This window comes from Globicephala melas, chromosome 17, assembly GCF_963455315.2.
Source record: "Globicephala melas chromosome 17, mGloMel1.2, whole genome shotgun sequence".
In the NCBI taxonomy this organism is placed as follows: Eukaryota; Metazoa; Chordata; class Mammalia; order Artiodactyla; family Delphinidae; genus Globicephala; species Globicephala melas.
Genome location: NC_083330.1, coordinates 37,053,915 through 37,071,635, shown reverse-complemented (window position 1 = coordinate 37,071,635; position 17,721 = coordinate 37,053,915). Strand labels below are relative to the sequence as shown.

At 34.9% G+C, this 17,721-nt stretch overlaps 1 protein-coding gene across 7 annotated transcripts in view; it reads left to right on the top strand.

Annotated features, from left to right (window-relative positions):
- Positions 1 to 1,888: 1,888 nt before the first annotated feature.
- The window catches only part of TRIQK (triple QxxK/R motif containing), a 90,813-nt gene continuing 74,980 nt past the window's right edge, over positions 1,889 to 17,721 (top strand). For 2 of the 7 annotated variants that reach the window (XM_030862873.2, XM_030862870.2), the window contains exons 1-2: positions 1,889 to 2,014; positions 2,999 to 3,177. The gene's annotated coding sequence lies outside the window, so the exon portion shown is untranslated. Of the gene's footprint in view, positions 2,015 to 2,199; positions 2,221 to 2,998; positions 3,178 to 16,616; positions 16,666 to 17,721 lie in introns of those variants that run through there. The other 5 variants (XM_060287359.1, XM_060287358.1, XM_060287357.2 and 2 more) reach the window with 5 other exon arrangements.

Below are 17,721 nucleotides of genomic sequence, written 5' to 3'. Positions count from 1 at the left end.
GATATGTTCAAGATAAGAAATTCATTGGCAGAGACTCATTACCCACTGTTCTAACCTTATTTCCTCACTGTGGATACAGTTTGAAAATTTATTCCTGTGTATGTGTAACACACTATTTTCTACGAGATGTTTAAATAGATATCAAGGTGTAGAGTTCCAGAAATTTGAATATATGCTTCAAACATCTGGAGTTATACATATGGGGAGTATACAGCTGTGTTTATTTCAATGATTACACATTTACATGCATACAATACATTTATTTAAATGTATAATTTCTTATATATGTGAGAATATTCAAACACATTTGCTGTACTTATTTGAATATGCAATTGAAAAAGGATTCAAATAAATAATTCACCATTTTTATTTAACTCTTACAGTATTTATTTGTATAAGGTACTTATTAATATACAATCAGAGCACTTTTTAGTGTAAAACCAAATATTTTTAAAAGATTGAAGTAACAATCGGGATCATGAGTCATACAAATGAAGAAATTTTTTGTACGGAGGTATTCATAGCTGGCAAACTTTCAGAAGAATTTGGAAATTCAGCAGGACGAGAATAAAAGCATTTGCAATTGGAATGTGTTTCTTTTATTCTAACAATTTTATCATAGTATAGTGGCCATTTTAATTGAATCTCAAAGCACTTATCCAGAGGCATTGTTTTTGTTTGTTTGTTTTTATTTTCTTTCTTACTACCTTATCTGACAAGACAAACACTTCTGGGTATTGGTATAATATAGAACAAAAAAGGATTTTATTATTTAAAAGCTGCACACATGCAAATCTGGTCAAGAGTATTAGTCTCATTTAACTCTACCTTTATTTCTGGAAGAGGAACTGGAGACCAACAAAGGATTTAGAAGGACAGAAAATAAAAGTACATTTTTAGACTCATATTAGTCTCATTTAACTCTACCTTTATTTCTGGAAGAGGAACTGGAGACCAACAAAGGATTTAGAAGGACAGAAAATAAAAGTACATTTTTAGACTCAATTCCTGGCCCTGGTATCTTGGGAGATTTCAGAGAATCTTCCAGTTAGTCTGTTTATACTTGTCCAGTTCTTTTGCATGCTATTTCCTTTCTCAAGGTTTTCTTTTGTTTGTTCGTTTGTTTTGAAAGATTTGATGGGCTGTCCTAGAAAAAGTGACTTATATTTCAGCAAAAGAAAAATTATATTGGAAGTCACAGGATTTTTTTTAAAGAAATTTGAGTTCAATTTATCACAGTATAAAAATAATGACTGCAGGCACTTTTTCATGTGTTGAACGACTGAATAAACGTCACTCACAGCCTCAGTTTCTTTGTTCTTAAGCTGTGGATAATAACATCTCACAATGGGTGTTTTGACGATTATATAAGATAAATCATTCAATTGTCAGATGCTTTGCAAATAATAACTAATAACAATATTTCATTCCAATTTTGTAGGTGTGAAGACTGGGTACCTGGACATATCTCCAAATCTTAGTTGTTGGTCAGATTTCAGGAATCACCTTTCCTAAACTGATTAATCTGTTAAAAGCTTGAATCTGCAAACAACATCGTTTTCAGACAGTTCATTCTTCCATCCAGGGATGCCCCCCCAGAGTGTGGATGGGGATGTGTGTATCTGTGTTACGTGAGAAAAATTCAATAATCAAAAGAACGTATTTCTGTGCTTTATATTGAAAAACAAGTCGCAGTCCTTATTTTCAGTTTCCACGGTCACTTCGTGAGACAGGTATCAGAGCCTGGGAATCGCGTCAAAAGAAAATGCCACAGGTTCCGCGCATTTCCTTCCAGGACCCGCGCAGAGGCGGGAGAGAGAATGACCAATCGGAGCGCAAGTTTAGGCTACTCCCGCCCCTTTCCGTCGAGCCCCGCCTCTTTTCCGTACCGCCCTCTAGGAGTAGGGGTGTGCAGCAGGCTCGTCCCGCCCCCTCCTCTGAGTGACAGGACCGTGGACAGCAACATTTCCAGCCGGACACATAGTTTGTTGGCCCTTGCGTTGGCTGAGCTAAGGTGTGTGTGTCCCGCGAGGGCGAGGGGATTGGGGAGGCCCTGCCCGGGAAGCTCGGGGTCGGGGACTGAAAGCAGGCGCACCTCCTTAGTGGGCCCCCAATGCGTTTAGGAGACGTTCGATCCGCCCCTGGGAGCGGCACTTGGGCGGGCTGGGCGGAGGGGGGGCTCTGGAAGAGGAGGAACCCAGAGCCCGGGAAACCCAGTAGGTACGGTAATGACTTAAGGACCCTTCCCGGAGAGCAGGGAGATCGCGGTGGGGGTGGGGATGGCGGGCGCGGGATTAGTGCGGTGGGTGGGCGTGGCCGCCGTGGTTGCTAAGGAACGCGCGGTTCCCGCCCTGCCAGCGTGTCTGGCGCTGGCTGCTGGGTCCTAGAACCGTAGCCCCACCCACATCCCAAGGCCTTCCACTAGGGTAGGGGCTGGCTCCCGTGTGCTGTCAGTTAATTCGCGTCTGTTAATTTCACTGTCCTGATCTCTGCGTCTATAGTTCCCGCTCAGGCCTCCCTCTCTCTTGTTACTCTTCTCAACATTTTTTCTCACCTCCCCTTCTAAAACGAACAAGTATCTGCAGACCAAAACATGTGCAGAGAAGGGCTTCAGGCAGCCTGAGGTGGCTTTATTGCCAGGATGGTGGGGCGGGATGGGTCTTTTCCTGGTGTTTGGTGAATCCCTTAACCCACGTGGTGTCCATGTGGATGACTAGGAAAAGGGAGATAGAAGATCTGATTTCTTCCACCTGGAATTCTTTTTAATCGGTGCTGCTGTTTGAGCTCAATGACCGTCTCAGGAAGTTGAGGCAGTTCATTATTGGACATGCCCTAATATATGATCTCCCTTTCGGACCCTATTATGGAGAAGGGTGGTACTAACCCTATAAAGCCCTCTTTTGCGTCACTGTCCCATATTTAATGATTACAGCAGAACAAACATTCCAGAGAGAAAATACAAAGGAGCTAAGAGTCTGCTTTTACTTCCTTCTGCTAGGTTTACTGTATAAATCCCCAAGAAGGAAGCTTGTACTACTTGTTACCACTGGGAAGAAGACTGGCCTAAAAGTCAGGAATGTAGCAGAGTTTGGAAATATTTGCCCTTGGGCAGTAACCCTCATAACTGTTTTCTCATCTGGAAAGTGGAGATACTTATGTGCCCTTTATTTCTAAAAAGTAAGGAGGAATAATTGGTTGTGAAAGTGTTATTAAAGTAATGATCTACACGAATGTAAACTGTTATTGATTACACTTTTAATCTATCTTTTTGTCTCTATGATCTCTGTTATTGATTCTGTATTAGTTCTTGTTAGTACCTGAAATGTCTTGCATGATATATATTTTTTTCCATTGACATCACTAGATTTTTCTCAAGTATATTCATAGCCTGAAAGAATTGGTAAAGAGTACTTTCTAATTCAACGATGAGTGACCTTTTTGGTGTCATATATCATTGTAAGAAGCCAAGGGAAGCTATTGATTCTCCCCTTAGAAAAAAACACAATTACAAGCATAAGTGGACCTTGGATAAAGAACACCTGTTTTTGATCAACTTCTTGAGGGTTAAGGAAATTACTCTCCCACCTTACCTCACTCCAAAGACTGAGTAATTTATATCCAAAACTGCTTGGCTGGGAGCAGAATTGGGTCTCTTTCCTTTCTTACACAGTGCATCTCACTGTAGCTTACCTTAGTTCATGGTCTTCAGTGAATCCTTTTTCTTTTCTTTTCTTTTCTGTTTTTAGTGTTTAACAAACATGAGCTACCAATGATCAATAAACTGTTGCTGTCTTTCAAAACCATGTAAATTGTATTTTATTCCAGATGCCCTTTGATCATCCTCTTAAAGAATATTCTTATATTTAAGCAAGTAAAAGATAAATTATTGTCAAATATTTTGGGAAAATGTAAAATTTTATTTTTGTAATTCTCTCTTCTATGAAAGTCCATTTTGGACAAAGAAAAGCTGATTACTTTTAGTGTATGCTACTAGAATTATTTAATTTAAATGAATGATCTTTTATAACATTATAATTTCCCGTGTCTAAAAAATATTGTGTTTGATTCCACTTTGGCTCTTTTCCTCTTTTCTGTATTAAAATGGAAGGCTAGAAATAGAGATATTTTGTTTGTTAATGTACCTTTATCTAGCTTTATCGGTAAAAGTGGGCATCAGTAGTAGATACTATCATTAGACAGAGAAAACAATGAAAAGGAAAAATATATAGCTTTTGTAATAAACATAAGAGTATATAGGAGCACTGATTGTTTAGCGCTTATAATTTTACTCGAACTGTTTAATATTTATTCCTTTGTTTACTCAACTCACTTCATTTCTAGTGGAGAAACTAGAATAAAGACAAACTGATTATAGCAAGAATTCTAATGGAATTAAAGTTTTAGGGCCTCAATAAATAATAGCTCTTCTCTTGAATTTGTAAACAGACAGGTGGAGTTGGCAAGATCTGCTTCCTTACTACAGAGCTGATTGGACATAGTGCTTTCAGTGGGAGACCAAAAATGAGTACTAGAACTTCCTTCCCCTTTTTAGCTCCACTCCCTTTCTCAGAACCTAGACTTTAGTCCAGTGAGAGAAAATTTCAGTTTAAAGAACAGATGCACTTACTCTGAATTGCTGGTCTGTATGATCCAGGGCAGAGAGGGAAGAGAAAGAAGATAAACCCCTAGTGTTTACAGGTTTATAACAGGTTATCTCTACCCATTGGAATAATATGGGCCAAAGGATTTCAGCTACGGATCATGTAACTCCCCTGTTGGGAAGCTGTGAATACAGAGTGGGATCTGAGGCCAGGACTGTTAATCTAGTGCTCTGGTTTTTCATCCTGGAGTGTACCTCTGGGCCATTTGAAACATGTGGAGGTGTTATTAAATTATTATGATATCTTTAAAAGCTACTGGCTTTTAGGACCCTGACATTTAAGGATGCTGAATATTGTATAATGTAGAGGTCCACCAGCTCAATGAAAGCTTTCCTTCCCCTACTCCAATGCCAAAATCATCTCGACTATTCCAGTGGAAGTTCCTCCATATAGAAACATGAAACTAGGCCAAATTTCACCCTAGTCTTTGTTCATATGTGCCATGTTTTTTCTTTCTTTTTATTTTTTTTAATTGAAGTGTAGTTGATTTACAATATTGTATTAGTTTTAGGTTTACAACAAAGTGATTCAAAATTTTTATAGATTATACTCCACTTAATGTTATTATAAAATATTAGCTGTATTTCCTGTGCTGTATAATATATCCTTGTGGCATATTTATTTTATACATAGTAGTTTATACCACTTAGTCCTCTATCCCTATCATGCCCCTACCTCTTCCAGTCTCCCCACTGGTAACCACTAGTTTGTTCTCTGTGAATCTGTTTCTGTTTCATTATATTCATTTGTTTGTTGTATTTTTTTGACTCCACATGTAAGTGGTAATTTACAGTATTTGTCTTTCTCTGTCTGACTTATTTCACTAAGCATAATACCCTCTAGGCCCATTCATGTTGTCACAAATGGAAAGATTTCATTCTTTTTATGGCTGAGTAATATTCCATTGTATATATACACACCACATCTTCTTTATCCATTCATCTATTGAGTATCTACCATGTTTTTGATATGAATAGATTTGACTCTAAATGTGAAGGTCTTAATAAAAACACTGCTTAGAATGTAGTTATTTTTTGGTATTCTCTCAGAATGACTAAAATTACATTAATGGAAAATAGCAGTACATAGTTCATCATATTTAATATCCTTAAGACTGAATATATCCTTACTGAACATATAAGAATCATATAAGCTAAATTTCTTTCACCCCTATTATATACATTTAATTCTTTCTTATATGGTACAAGTGTTAAGTATCTTTGCAACAATATAGTGAGTAGGTATATATTTTCATCAAAAAGAAAAGATGACTTCTTAGCTTACTTTTTAGTTTTGAAATGTTAACAATAGAAAGATAAATACTCTGTACTCAGTGGTTTAACAAACTCTGTTGTGTTGAATCAGAAGGTGGAGACAGTTCTGTAAATGAGAGGATCTTTTCAATTTCATGGTTTTCAAGCCATTAAACATGGAGAATGAAGCAGGAATAAAGTAGCTTAGTTCTTCTATAGTAGTATTATGTAGGACAAAGTGCAAAAACAGCAGACCAATTAGATTGAACAACTTAAAATTTTGGGGAAGATGAAGGGAAGATAGTTTAATACAAAAAGCATTTTTTACATACTTTGAATTTTAAAATATTCAAATATTGCAAGATATAGAATAAGAAATTATATGGATACCTGTGACAAAATCCTAATTGTAGATTACAGTTTATAACCTACACCAGCTAGAAAGTGCACTGGACTGAAAGTTTTAGACTTGGCTCCAGCAATAGATATATCATTTGTTGGGTTTTATAATGTCTCCAGGCATCAAGTTCCTTATTTGTGAATAGAAAGAGTTGAAGATTTATTGTTTTCTACCAGTTTTTTCTGAAGAATATGCTTGAGTATTATGAAAATTCTCATTATTCACAGTGATTCACTTATAGCAGTTTATAGCACTGAATCTTTCTGGGCAGGAGTGTATTAGATATTTTTTAGGTATAATTTTAAAAAGAATATCCCAGTTCCTGATTTCATTTTGTCTGTTCATAGAGGTCTATTCTCTGTCTCTTCTCCTTCCCTCAACATCCCCCTCACCCTCCACACATGCACACACTTGGAAAACACTGGGCTATGTAGAAATGATCTATACAGGCTCTTTCAATGCCAGGACTTTCTGGATAAATTCAGCATTTGAAATGAATAAAGTGGAACAAAAAATTCCCACAAAACCAGGGAAAAGGAAATTGGCAGAATATCATAGGCATACCTGTGAAAATCTGAGAAGAATTTTAAGCTAAGGAAGAATATTTGAAGGAATTTTTTGATATCTAACACATGCAAGAATGCATAGCCTCTATGGATAGGAGAACTTCATATAAAAATAGCAACAATTAAGTGACACTAGGAAGAGAATAAGATAAAAAGAGGACAAAAAAACTGAAAAATGTGAGAACTGTATTAGTTTTATATTCATGCTGTATAATTTCTATATTTCAAAGTCTGATATAGGTTTTACTGGGCTGAAATCAAGGTATTGGCAGGGATGCATTCCTTTCTGGGGGCTCTGGGAGAGACTGTTTCCTTGCCTTTTCCAGCTTCTGGAGGCTACCCACATTCTTTGGTTTATGGCTCCCGTCCTCCATCTTCAAAGCCAGCAACATTGCATCTCTCTGACTATTCTTTTGTAGTCAAATACATTATGACCACAACTAGGAAAACTTAACAACATTTAAAGACTCAGCTGGATAATCCAGGAGGTTCTTCATTTAATCACATCTGCAAAGTTCCTTTTGCAATGTAAGGTAACATATTCACAAGTTCTAAGAATTAGGACTTGGACATCTTTGAGGAGGGACATTTCTGCCTATCACAATAACATATTAAAAGTTCATATTTGAGGCAGTAAAGAGCAGAACTGATGTTACGGTAGAAAATCTAATGTGTGGAGAATAGACTTGAAAAAATGTCCTAGCTGAAATACTGAATGCATGAAAAGAGAGAAAGATGAAGTCCATTATATGAACATTTGGAATTTCTGAAGGAGAGACTAGAAAATAGCTAATTGTTCCTAAACAAGAGAACAGAACATTTGAAAAAAAAGTAACAAACAAAGAGATAACAGGAAATAAAAGTTTTATTAACTAAAAAATGACCAATGTATGCAGAAAGGATATTTCTTATATGAGATATAACAACTCAGAGACACAATATCAAAATTTTTTTCAAATTATAATGATAAAGGAAAAAAAAATTTCATGTGTATAGAAAGAGAGAGAAAAAAATTGCATATTATTATCAGGAAACAAAAATTAAGCTGGTCTCAGACTTCTTTTCTGTAGTATTAAATACGAGATGACAACAGAGCAACATTTTTAGAGTTTAAAACAAAATTCCATGCAATCTGTCTTGTTCACACACAGCGACAGAAAACCACTCTTAAGTATACAAAGAACTCTAAACTACATACTTTTTGCTTTGGGGGGAAAAAGGACAATAATTTATAAGAAGCTGATACAATATAAATACAAAAGTGATGGTATATTAAAAAACAAACAAAACTGATGATATATCTCAGAGCCCTAGAATATAGAGGTGGCTTTAATAATTACGTTAAGTCTAGTTAAAAATTCAAATGTAACAAAAAAAACTGCATGAGAAGGTATATAATGTAAAAATTAATTCAGCAACAGCAACGTAAATTTAAATAAAACATTGTGATTTTTTGATTTATTTATGCCAGAGATGAAACCTGGTAATTCAAGAGTATGAATAGATTAAAAAATAAACCATAGCTCAGCAAGCTATGACCTGGAGCCCACCCACATCTGGCTTGTTTTTGTAGGACCCATGAACCAAGAATAGTTTTTATGTTTTTAAATGGTTGAAAAGAATCAAAACAATGATATTTTGCAATGTGAAAATTATATGAAATTCCAACTTTATAATTAAAGTTTTATTGGAACACAGCTACACTCATTTGTTTACATATTGTCTATAGCTGCTTTTGTGTTAAAATAGCAGTGTTGAGTAATTGCAACAGAGATGTAAATGCGGTGCTCTCGTAGTAGCTTTGCATTGCTTCTCAGAGCACTACAAATCACAGTGACAAAATTGAGTTATAACTTAATTTTGTCTCTTGACCTGCAGAGCCTAAAATATTTATGATCTGGCCCTTTACAGAAAAACTTTGCAACTTCTAACCTAAACTATATATATGGACTTTAGTGTATAAGACTGAAACTTTCTTTTCAATTCACGGTACCCAGATTTACTCAGTTATTGCCCTTCAATGTTCTACTTACCCTAGTAACTCTTTGGTCTTATATGGACTTGGGTTAAAACCAAGAATCTATTATTCTTTATATTTAATAATCCAAATTTTCTCTTTTTCACCTCTGTGCTTTAGAAACAAAATTCTTGTAAAGATTTTAGAATATCACTTCCAAAGACAAAAATCAGTTAATACTGCAATACTGTAAGAAGAAAAAATGAGTACTTTACTATTGTATGCCAAAATTCTATGTGCTTATAGAGATAGATAAGCATGTACTACATTTAATAAGTAGGTTATATGTCAATCATTTAATAATCAAATATTTGTTTGGCAAGTATAGGTGAATTATTTCAGAAGAAGTGACATTGAAACAAGGTTTTGAAGGATATTTGTAAATTTAAGGTAGTTAAGGCTGGGGCTAAGGTAACATGGAGAATAAGATTTGTAAAGCCACTAAACTGTCAGTAGGGTCATGTGATTGGGAAATGTAAGAAATTCAGTAGCTGGAACAGAATTTGGAAAAAAAAAAAGTGGCTGGAGTTGAGGCAATAAGACCTGCTAGCCCAGGCCAAGAAGGCTATTATATGTCATGCAAAGCAATTCTCATCTTGTGGGCAATGAGGATCCATTTCAGATTTTTGAACTGTAGAGCAACATGATCAGATTAGTATTTAGAATAATTGTTCTTAAATTTTTCAAGTACAGCACTCCCTAAAATTCTTTAATGTTATGACTTATAACTTCATGAAGCAAAAGTTGCCTTGGGATATACCCATTTATGTTATATTTATAACAGTTTTTCCTCTGAGGGGGATATATAAACAATCCCCCAATTTCTTTTCTCCATTTTACAGATGTAAAGTCTATATCTCAGATAAATGATCTGAACACACTCTTCCTTGTAGAGGAAAGTGAGTGTGCTCTGTGATTAGACAGATTTGATTTTAAATCTCTACCCTTACCTTGTTAACTGCATGCTTGGAAAAGTCACCTAATCATTAGAAAACCTAGTTTTCCCAGTTGGGGTTAATTGTACTTATCCCACAGGAATATTATGAGAATTTCTGATAATGCATGCGCCATGCTTAACACAGTAAATGGAAACTGCTGCTATTATTATTATTAGTAATATTAATCATCATCATTATAAGGCTTCAACACCCATTATTCACATTTTCAAAACACAAAAGTTTTGAAAAATTATTTTTCTCTAAGTTTTCACAAACTAATTGGAGGCAAACCATCTTTGAAATGACAAAGTACTACTTATACAGTATTTATTTTTCTAGTCAGTGTCAATATCGATAAGATTTTGCTGTGAAGTATTGATGTGCTGCCCCTATACTCCTCTAAGAGTGTCATGTAATTATGGTAGATATGGGACACATTACCTTTCTATAGTCTCCAAAACACATCTCGCCCATTTTATTTTATTTTTATTTATTTATTTATTAGAATTTAAAAAAAAAAATTTAAAAATTAAAAAAATATTTAAAGTCTTTTAAAAAGACTTTAAAAAATCTGGACCATCCTTAAAGTCTTTATTGAATTTGTTACAATATTGCTTCTGTTTTACGTTTTGGTTTTTTGGCTGCGAGGCATGTGGGATCTTAGCTCTCTGACCAGGGATCGAACCCGCACCCCCTGCATTGGAAGGCAAAGTCTTAACCAGTGGATCACCAGGGAAGTCCCTCAAACATTTTAGATAAGGACTACAGATCTATATTATTGTGATTCTTTTATTTTAATAACAGCTTCATCGAGATATGATTCACAATCATAAAATTTATCATTTTAAAGTGTACAATTCAGTGAGTTTTAGCATATTCACAGAGTTGTGCAATCACTACTATCTAATTTTAGAATATTTTCATCACCTCAGAAAGTACCCACTATCAGTCACTCCCCATCTGTTCTGCTCTCACCCTCACCGTTAATCAAACTTTTTCTGTCTCTATGGATTTTCTCATTCTGAACATTTAATATAAAGAGAACAATAGGAATGATGCATTAATTGGACTTTTGTGAAAGGCTTCTTTCACTTAGCATAATGTTTTCAAAGTTCATCCATGTTGTACCATGTATCAATATTTCATTACTTTTTATGTTGAAATAATATTCAATCATATGGTTATACCACATTTTGTTTATCTGTTTATCATGGATTGTTTTCACTTTCTGGCTATAAGGATAATGCTGCTATTTACATTTGTGTACACATTTTAATGGGAACATACATTTTCATTTCTCTCACATATATACCTGGGAGTGGAATTACTGGGTCACATGGCCATTCTGTTTAGTTTTTTGAGGAACAACCAAACTGTTTTCCAAAATGGCTGCACCATTTTGCTTTCCCACAAACAATGTATGAAGGTTCTAGTTTCTCCACATCCACAGCAACACTTCTTATTATCTGTCTTTTGGTATAGCCATCCTTGTGGGTATGATTTGAATTGTGATTTTGATTTGAATTTCCCTAATAACTGATGATACTGGGTATCTTTTCATGTGCTTATTGGCAATTTGTATTTATTCTTTGAGGAAATATCTATTCAGATCCCTTGCACATTTTAAAATTGTTATTTGTGTTTTTACTGTTGTAAGCGTTCTTCATATATTGTCTGTATATGACCCTTATCAGTTATACAATTTGCAAATATTTTCTCCCATTCTGTGGGTTATCTTTTCATTTTCTTGATCATGTCTTTTGGAATACAAAAGTTGTTTTATTCTGATGAAGTCCGATTTACCTATCTTTTATTTTGTTGCTTGTGCTTTTCATGTTGTTTCTAAGAAACTATTGCCTAACACAAGGTCATGAAGTTTTACTTCTGTGTTTTCTTCCAAGCATTTTATAATTTCAGCCTTTACATTTAGGTCTATGACTTGATTTGACTTAATTTTTGTATATGGTATGAAGTAGGAGTTCAACTTTATTCTTTTGCAGCATCATTTTTTTTAAAAGACTATGCTTTCATATTGTGACTCTTGACCTGAATTATCATCATTATTTTCAAATAGTCTAAAAATTGCAAGCTATTTTTTTAATTGAAATACAGTACGTATGTATGTACAGTATGTATTGAATACATACAGTACAGTATGTATTGAAATACATTATGAAATGATCACCACAATAAGTCTAGTAACCATCTGTCCCCATATAAAAATATTATTGACTGTATTCCTTATGCTGTAACTTATTTATTGTATAACTGGAGTTTGTATCTCTTAATTCCCTTCACCTATTTCACCCACCTCCCCACCTCTCTCCCTTCTAGTAACCACCCATTTGTTCTTTGCATCTATGAGTCTCTTTTCATTTTGTTTTGTTTGTTTGTTTGTTTTCTTAGATTCTACATGTAAGTGAGATCATGCAGTATTGGTCTTTTTCTTCACCTGATTTATTTAACTCAGCATAATACCCTCTTGATTCTTTTGCATATAGCTATCCAGTTTCCCCAACACCATTTATTGAAGAGGCTGTCTTTTCCCCATTACGTATTCTTACCTCTTTTACCTCTTTTGTCATAGATTTATTGATCGTATAAGTGTGCATTTCTTTCTGGACTCTGTTCTATTCCATTGATTTGTGTGTCTTTTTTTTGTGCCAGTATCATACTGTTTTGATTACTGTAGTTTGTAGTGTGGTTTGAAATCAGGGAGGGTGATACCTCCAGGTTTGTTCTTCTTTCTCAAGATTGCTTTGACTATTCTGGGTCTTTTTGTTTTTCCATACAAATTTTAGAATTGCTTGTTCTAGTTTGGTAAAGAATCCTTTGGGGTTTGATAGGAATTGCATTGACTCTGTTGATTGCCTTGAGTAGTATGGTCATTTCAACAATATTAATTATTTCAATCCATGAGCACAGTATATTTTTCAATTGTTTGTGTGGCTTCAATTTCTTTCATCAATGCCTTATAGTTTTCTGAGTACAGGACTTTTACCACCTTGGTTAGATTTATTTCTAGGTATTTTATCCTTTTAAAGGCAATTATAAATGGGATTGTTTTCTTAATTTCTCTTTTTTGATAGTTCATTGGTAGTGTATAGCTATGCAACAATTTTTGTATATTAACTTTATTGAATTCATTGGTGAGTTCTAGTAGTTTTGCGGTGGTGTCTTTAGGATTTTCTATGTATTTATATATGTATATAAATTATATAGTATATACATATTTTATATATATGTATATATATTTTTATATATATGTTCATGTCATCTGTAAACAGGGACAGTTTTACTTCCTCCTTTCCAATTTGGATTTCTTTTATTTCTTTTTCTTTTCTCATTGCTGTGGCTATGACTTCTGATACTAGGTTGAATAAAAGTGGCAAGAGTGGGCATCTTTATCTTGCTCCTGGTCTCAGAGTAAATGATTTCAGCTTTTCACCATTGAGTATAATGTTGGCTATAGGTTTGTTATACATGGCCTTTATTATGTTGAGGTGCATTCCCTCTATACCCATTTTTGTCGAGAGTTTTTATCACAAACAGATGTTGAATTTTGTCAAAAGCTTTTTCTACATCTATTGAGATCATTTTTTTTTAAATTTGATAATGTAATGTATCACATTGATTGATTTGTGAGTATTGAATCATCTTGTGTCACTGCGATAAATCCCACTCGATCATGGTGTATGATTCTTTTAATGTATTTTTTGATTTGTTAATATTTTTTTGAGGATTTTTGCATATATGTTTATCAGTGGTGTCGGCCTGTAATTTTCTTTTTTGTGGTCTCTTTTTCTGGTTTTGGTATTCAGGGTGATGTTAGCCATGTAAGATGGGTTTGGAAGTGTTCCTTCCTCTTCAATTTTCCAAATAGTTTGAGAAGGATCAATGTTAACTCTTTAAATATTTGGTAGAATTCATCTATGAAGCCATCTGGGCCTGGACTTTGTTAAGAATACTTTTTTTTTATTACTGATTGAATTTGTTAATTAATGATTGAGTAAATTAATATTAATTTATTTATTAATGACTGAATTTCATTACTTGTAATTGGGGGTCTTCATATTCGGTTGGCCAAAAAGTTCATTCGGGTTTTTCCATTACATCTTGCAGAAAAAGATGTATGTTTTCCCATACGTCTTACAGAAAAACCCAAACGAACTTTTTGGCCAACCCAATATTTTCTAAATTCTTCCTGATCAAGTCTTGGGAGATTGTACATTTCTAGAAATTTATTCATTTCTTCTAGGTTGGCACATAATTGGTTGTAGTAATCTCTTATGAGCCTTTGTATTTCTGTGGTGTCAGTTGTAACATCTCCTTTTTCATTTTTCATTTTATTTATTTGAGCCCTCTGTTTTCCTTGATGAGTCTGTCTAATGGTTCATCCATTTCGTTGATCTTTTCAAAAAACCAACCCTTAGTTTTATTGAACTTTTCTCTCTCTCCCTCTTTTTTTTTTGTTAAGTCTCTGTTTTATTTATGTCTGCTCTGATCTTTGTTATTTCTTTCCTTCTACTAACTTTGGATTTTCTTAGTTCTTTATTTTCTATCACTTTAGGTGCAAGACCATATTGTTTCCTTCAGATTTTTTGTTTCCTGAGGTAGGCTTGTATCACTGTCAACTTCCATCTTAGAACTACTTTTTCTGCATCCCACAGATTTTGGATTGCTGTGTTTCCATTTTTGTTTGTTTTCAAGTATTTTTTTACTTCATTTGATTTCCTCTATTACTGATTGGTTTTTTAAGTAGCATATTGTTTAGCTTCCACCATGCTTGTATTTTCTGTAATATTTTTTTTCTTGTAATTGATTTCTAGTCTCATAGCGTTTTGATGGAAAAAGATGCTTGATATGATTTTAGTCTTCTTAAATTTATGAAGACTTATTTTGTGGCCTAGGATGTGATCTATTATGGAGAATGACCCATGTGCACTTGAAAAAAAATGTGTATTCTACTGTTTGGGGATGGAATATTTTATATGTATCTATTAATTTCATCTGCTCTAATGTGTCATTTAAGGCCAGTGTTTTTTTACTGATTTGCTGTCTGAATGATCTGTCCTTTAATATAAGTGAGGTGTTAAAGTCTTCTACTACTGTATTACTGTAAGTTTCACCCTTCATAGTGGTTAATACTTGCTTTATTTATTTAGGTGCTCCCATATTGGGTGCATTTATATTTACAATTGTTATATCTTCCTGTTGGGTTGATCCCATTATCATTATGTCATATCATACTTTGTTTCTTATTACAGTTTTTGTTTTAAAATCAATTTGTCTATCAGTGCTACCTCAGTCTTTTTTGTTTCAATTTTCATAGAGTACTTTTGTTTTCATTTCCTTACTTTCAGTCTCTGTGTGTCTTTAGAACTGTAATGACTTTTGTAGAAAGCATATGTATGAATCTTAATTTTTTAATCCATTCAGCTGCTCTATGTCTTTTGATTGGAGCATTAAGTCCATTTAAATTTAAAGTAATTCTTGATATGCATGTACTTATTGTCATTTTGTTAATTGTTTTGGGGTTGTTTCTGTAGTTTGTTTTTTTTTTTCTCCTTTCTTCTTTTGCTTCCCTGTTGATTTGATGGCTATCTTAGTGTTATGTTTAGATTCCTTTCTCTTTTTTTGTGTCGGTATCTATTTTAGGTTTTTGATTTGTGGTTACCCTGTGGTTCATATATAACAACCTATATATATATATATATATATATATATATATACACACACACATATGTATTGTGTATGTATGTGTGTGATTATTTTAAGTTGATGATCTCTTAAGTTTGAAGGCATTCTAACCGTCTTGTATTTTTATTCCCCCACCACCATGTTTAATGTTTTTGATATTATATTTTTGTTTTTGTGTCCCTTAACTATTTATTTTAGATATAGATGATTTTACTACTTTTGTCTTTTAATCTTCCTACTTTATAAGTGGTTGACTTACTGTATGTTTGCCTTTATCAGTGAGTTTTTTTTTTCCTTTCATAAGTTTCATATTTCTAGTTGTGGCCTTTTCTTTTCTGATTAAAGGAGTCCCTTTAATATATCTTTTAGAACTGGTTTGGTGGTGCTGAAGTCTTTTAGCTTTTGCTTGTCTGTAAAACTTTTGATCTCTCTATGAAATCCGAATGAAAGCCATGCCAGGTAGAGTATTTTTAGTTGTAGGTTTTTCCCTTTCATCATTTAAAATATATTGTGCCACTACCTTCTTGCCTTCAGAGTTTCTGCTAAAAGTCAGCTGATAGCCTTATGGGAGTTCCCTTATACATAACTTGCTGCTTTTAATAACCTTATGGGAGGTCCCTTATATATAACTTGTTGCTTTTAACTTGCTGCTTTTAATATCCTTTGTTATCATTAATTTTTGCTATTTTATTTATAAAGTGTCTTGGCATGAACCTTCTTGTGTTCATCTTGTTTTGGAATCTCTGTGCTTCCTGGACTTGGATGTCTGCTTCCTTCCCCAAGTTAGGGACTTTTCAGCTATTATTTCTTTAAATAAATTATCTGCTCTTTCTTCTCTTTATTCTGTGACTCCTATAATGTGAATGTCAGTTTGCTTGATGTTGTCCAAGAGATCTGTTAGACTATCCTAATTTTTTAATTTTTTTTTTTTTTTCTGTTCAGCTTGGGTAATTTCCAGTAGTCTATCTTCCAGATTGCTGATCTGTTCCTCTGTATCTAATCTACTATTGATTTCTTCTAGTAAATTTTTTTTATTGCAGTTATTGTAATCTTTGCTCTGTTTCTTCTTTATATTTTCTAGCTCTTTGTTGAACTTCTCATTGTGTTCATCCATTCTCCTCCTGCATTTGGTGAGCATCTTTATAATCATTACCTTGAACTCTTTATTGGGTAGATTACTTATCTCCCCTTTGTTTAGGTCTTTTTCTGAGATTCAACTTGTTCCTTCATTTGGGACATATTTCTCTGTTGCCTCATTTTTCCCAGTTCTCTGTGTTTATTTCTACATGTTAGATCAGTCAATTATGTTTCTTCATCTCGGAGAAGTGGCCTTATGTAAGAGATATCCTATGTAGCCCAGCAGCATGTTTCCCTCTGGTCACCAGAACTATATGTCTTAGGGGTGTCCCATACATGGGCTGCATGTGCCCTCTGTTGTGGCAGGGCTGACTACCATGGTCATGCTGGTAGGTGAGGCTGGCCCCAACCTGGTTGGCTGCGAAGCCACATGTTGTGTGGTAGCTGCAGGCCTGCTAGGGGATGGAATGAGCTCCCCATGCAGTTGGTTGTACAGCCTGGGGGCAATAGGACTGCTGCTCGCCTGCTGATGTGTGGGGCTGAGTACTAGCATGGCTGTTTGCCTGGTCCAGGTGGGCACTGAGCTGGCACTGGCCTGCTAGAGAGCATGGCCAAGTCTCTGGGCGGCTGTCCACACAGTCCAGGGAGGCATGGGTCTGTTGCTATCCCACTGATGGCTTGAGGGAGGATTTCAAAATGGGGATTGACAATGCTGGTGGTATTGCTGTAGAATGAGCTCCCAGAAATGGTTGTTGCCAGCTTCTCCATCCCCATGGGGAGTCCCAGTTACCTCCTGCCTCTCTGGGAGGCTCTCCAAGATCAGCAAGTGGGTTTGACCCAGGTTCCTCTCAGACTACTGCTTCTGTGCTGGGATTCAGAACATGTGAAGTTTTGTACATGCCCTTTGAGAGCAGAGAGTTTGTTTCCTATAGCTGTCTGGCTCTCCCAAACATAAGACTTGCTGGTTTTCAAAGCCAGACATTTGAGGATTTGTCTTCCTGGTGCAGGACCCCTAGGCTAGGGAGCTTAGTGTGGGGCTCAGGCCTCTTATTCCTTGGGGAGGAACTCTAAGATTTTGATATTTTTTCATTTGTTGTTTGACAACCTGA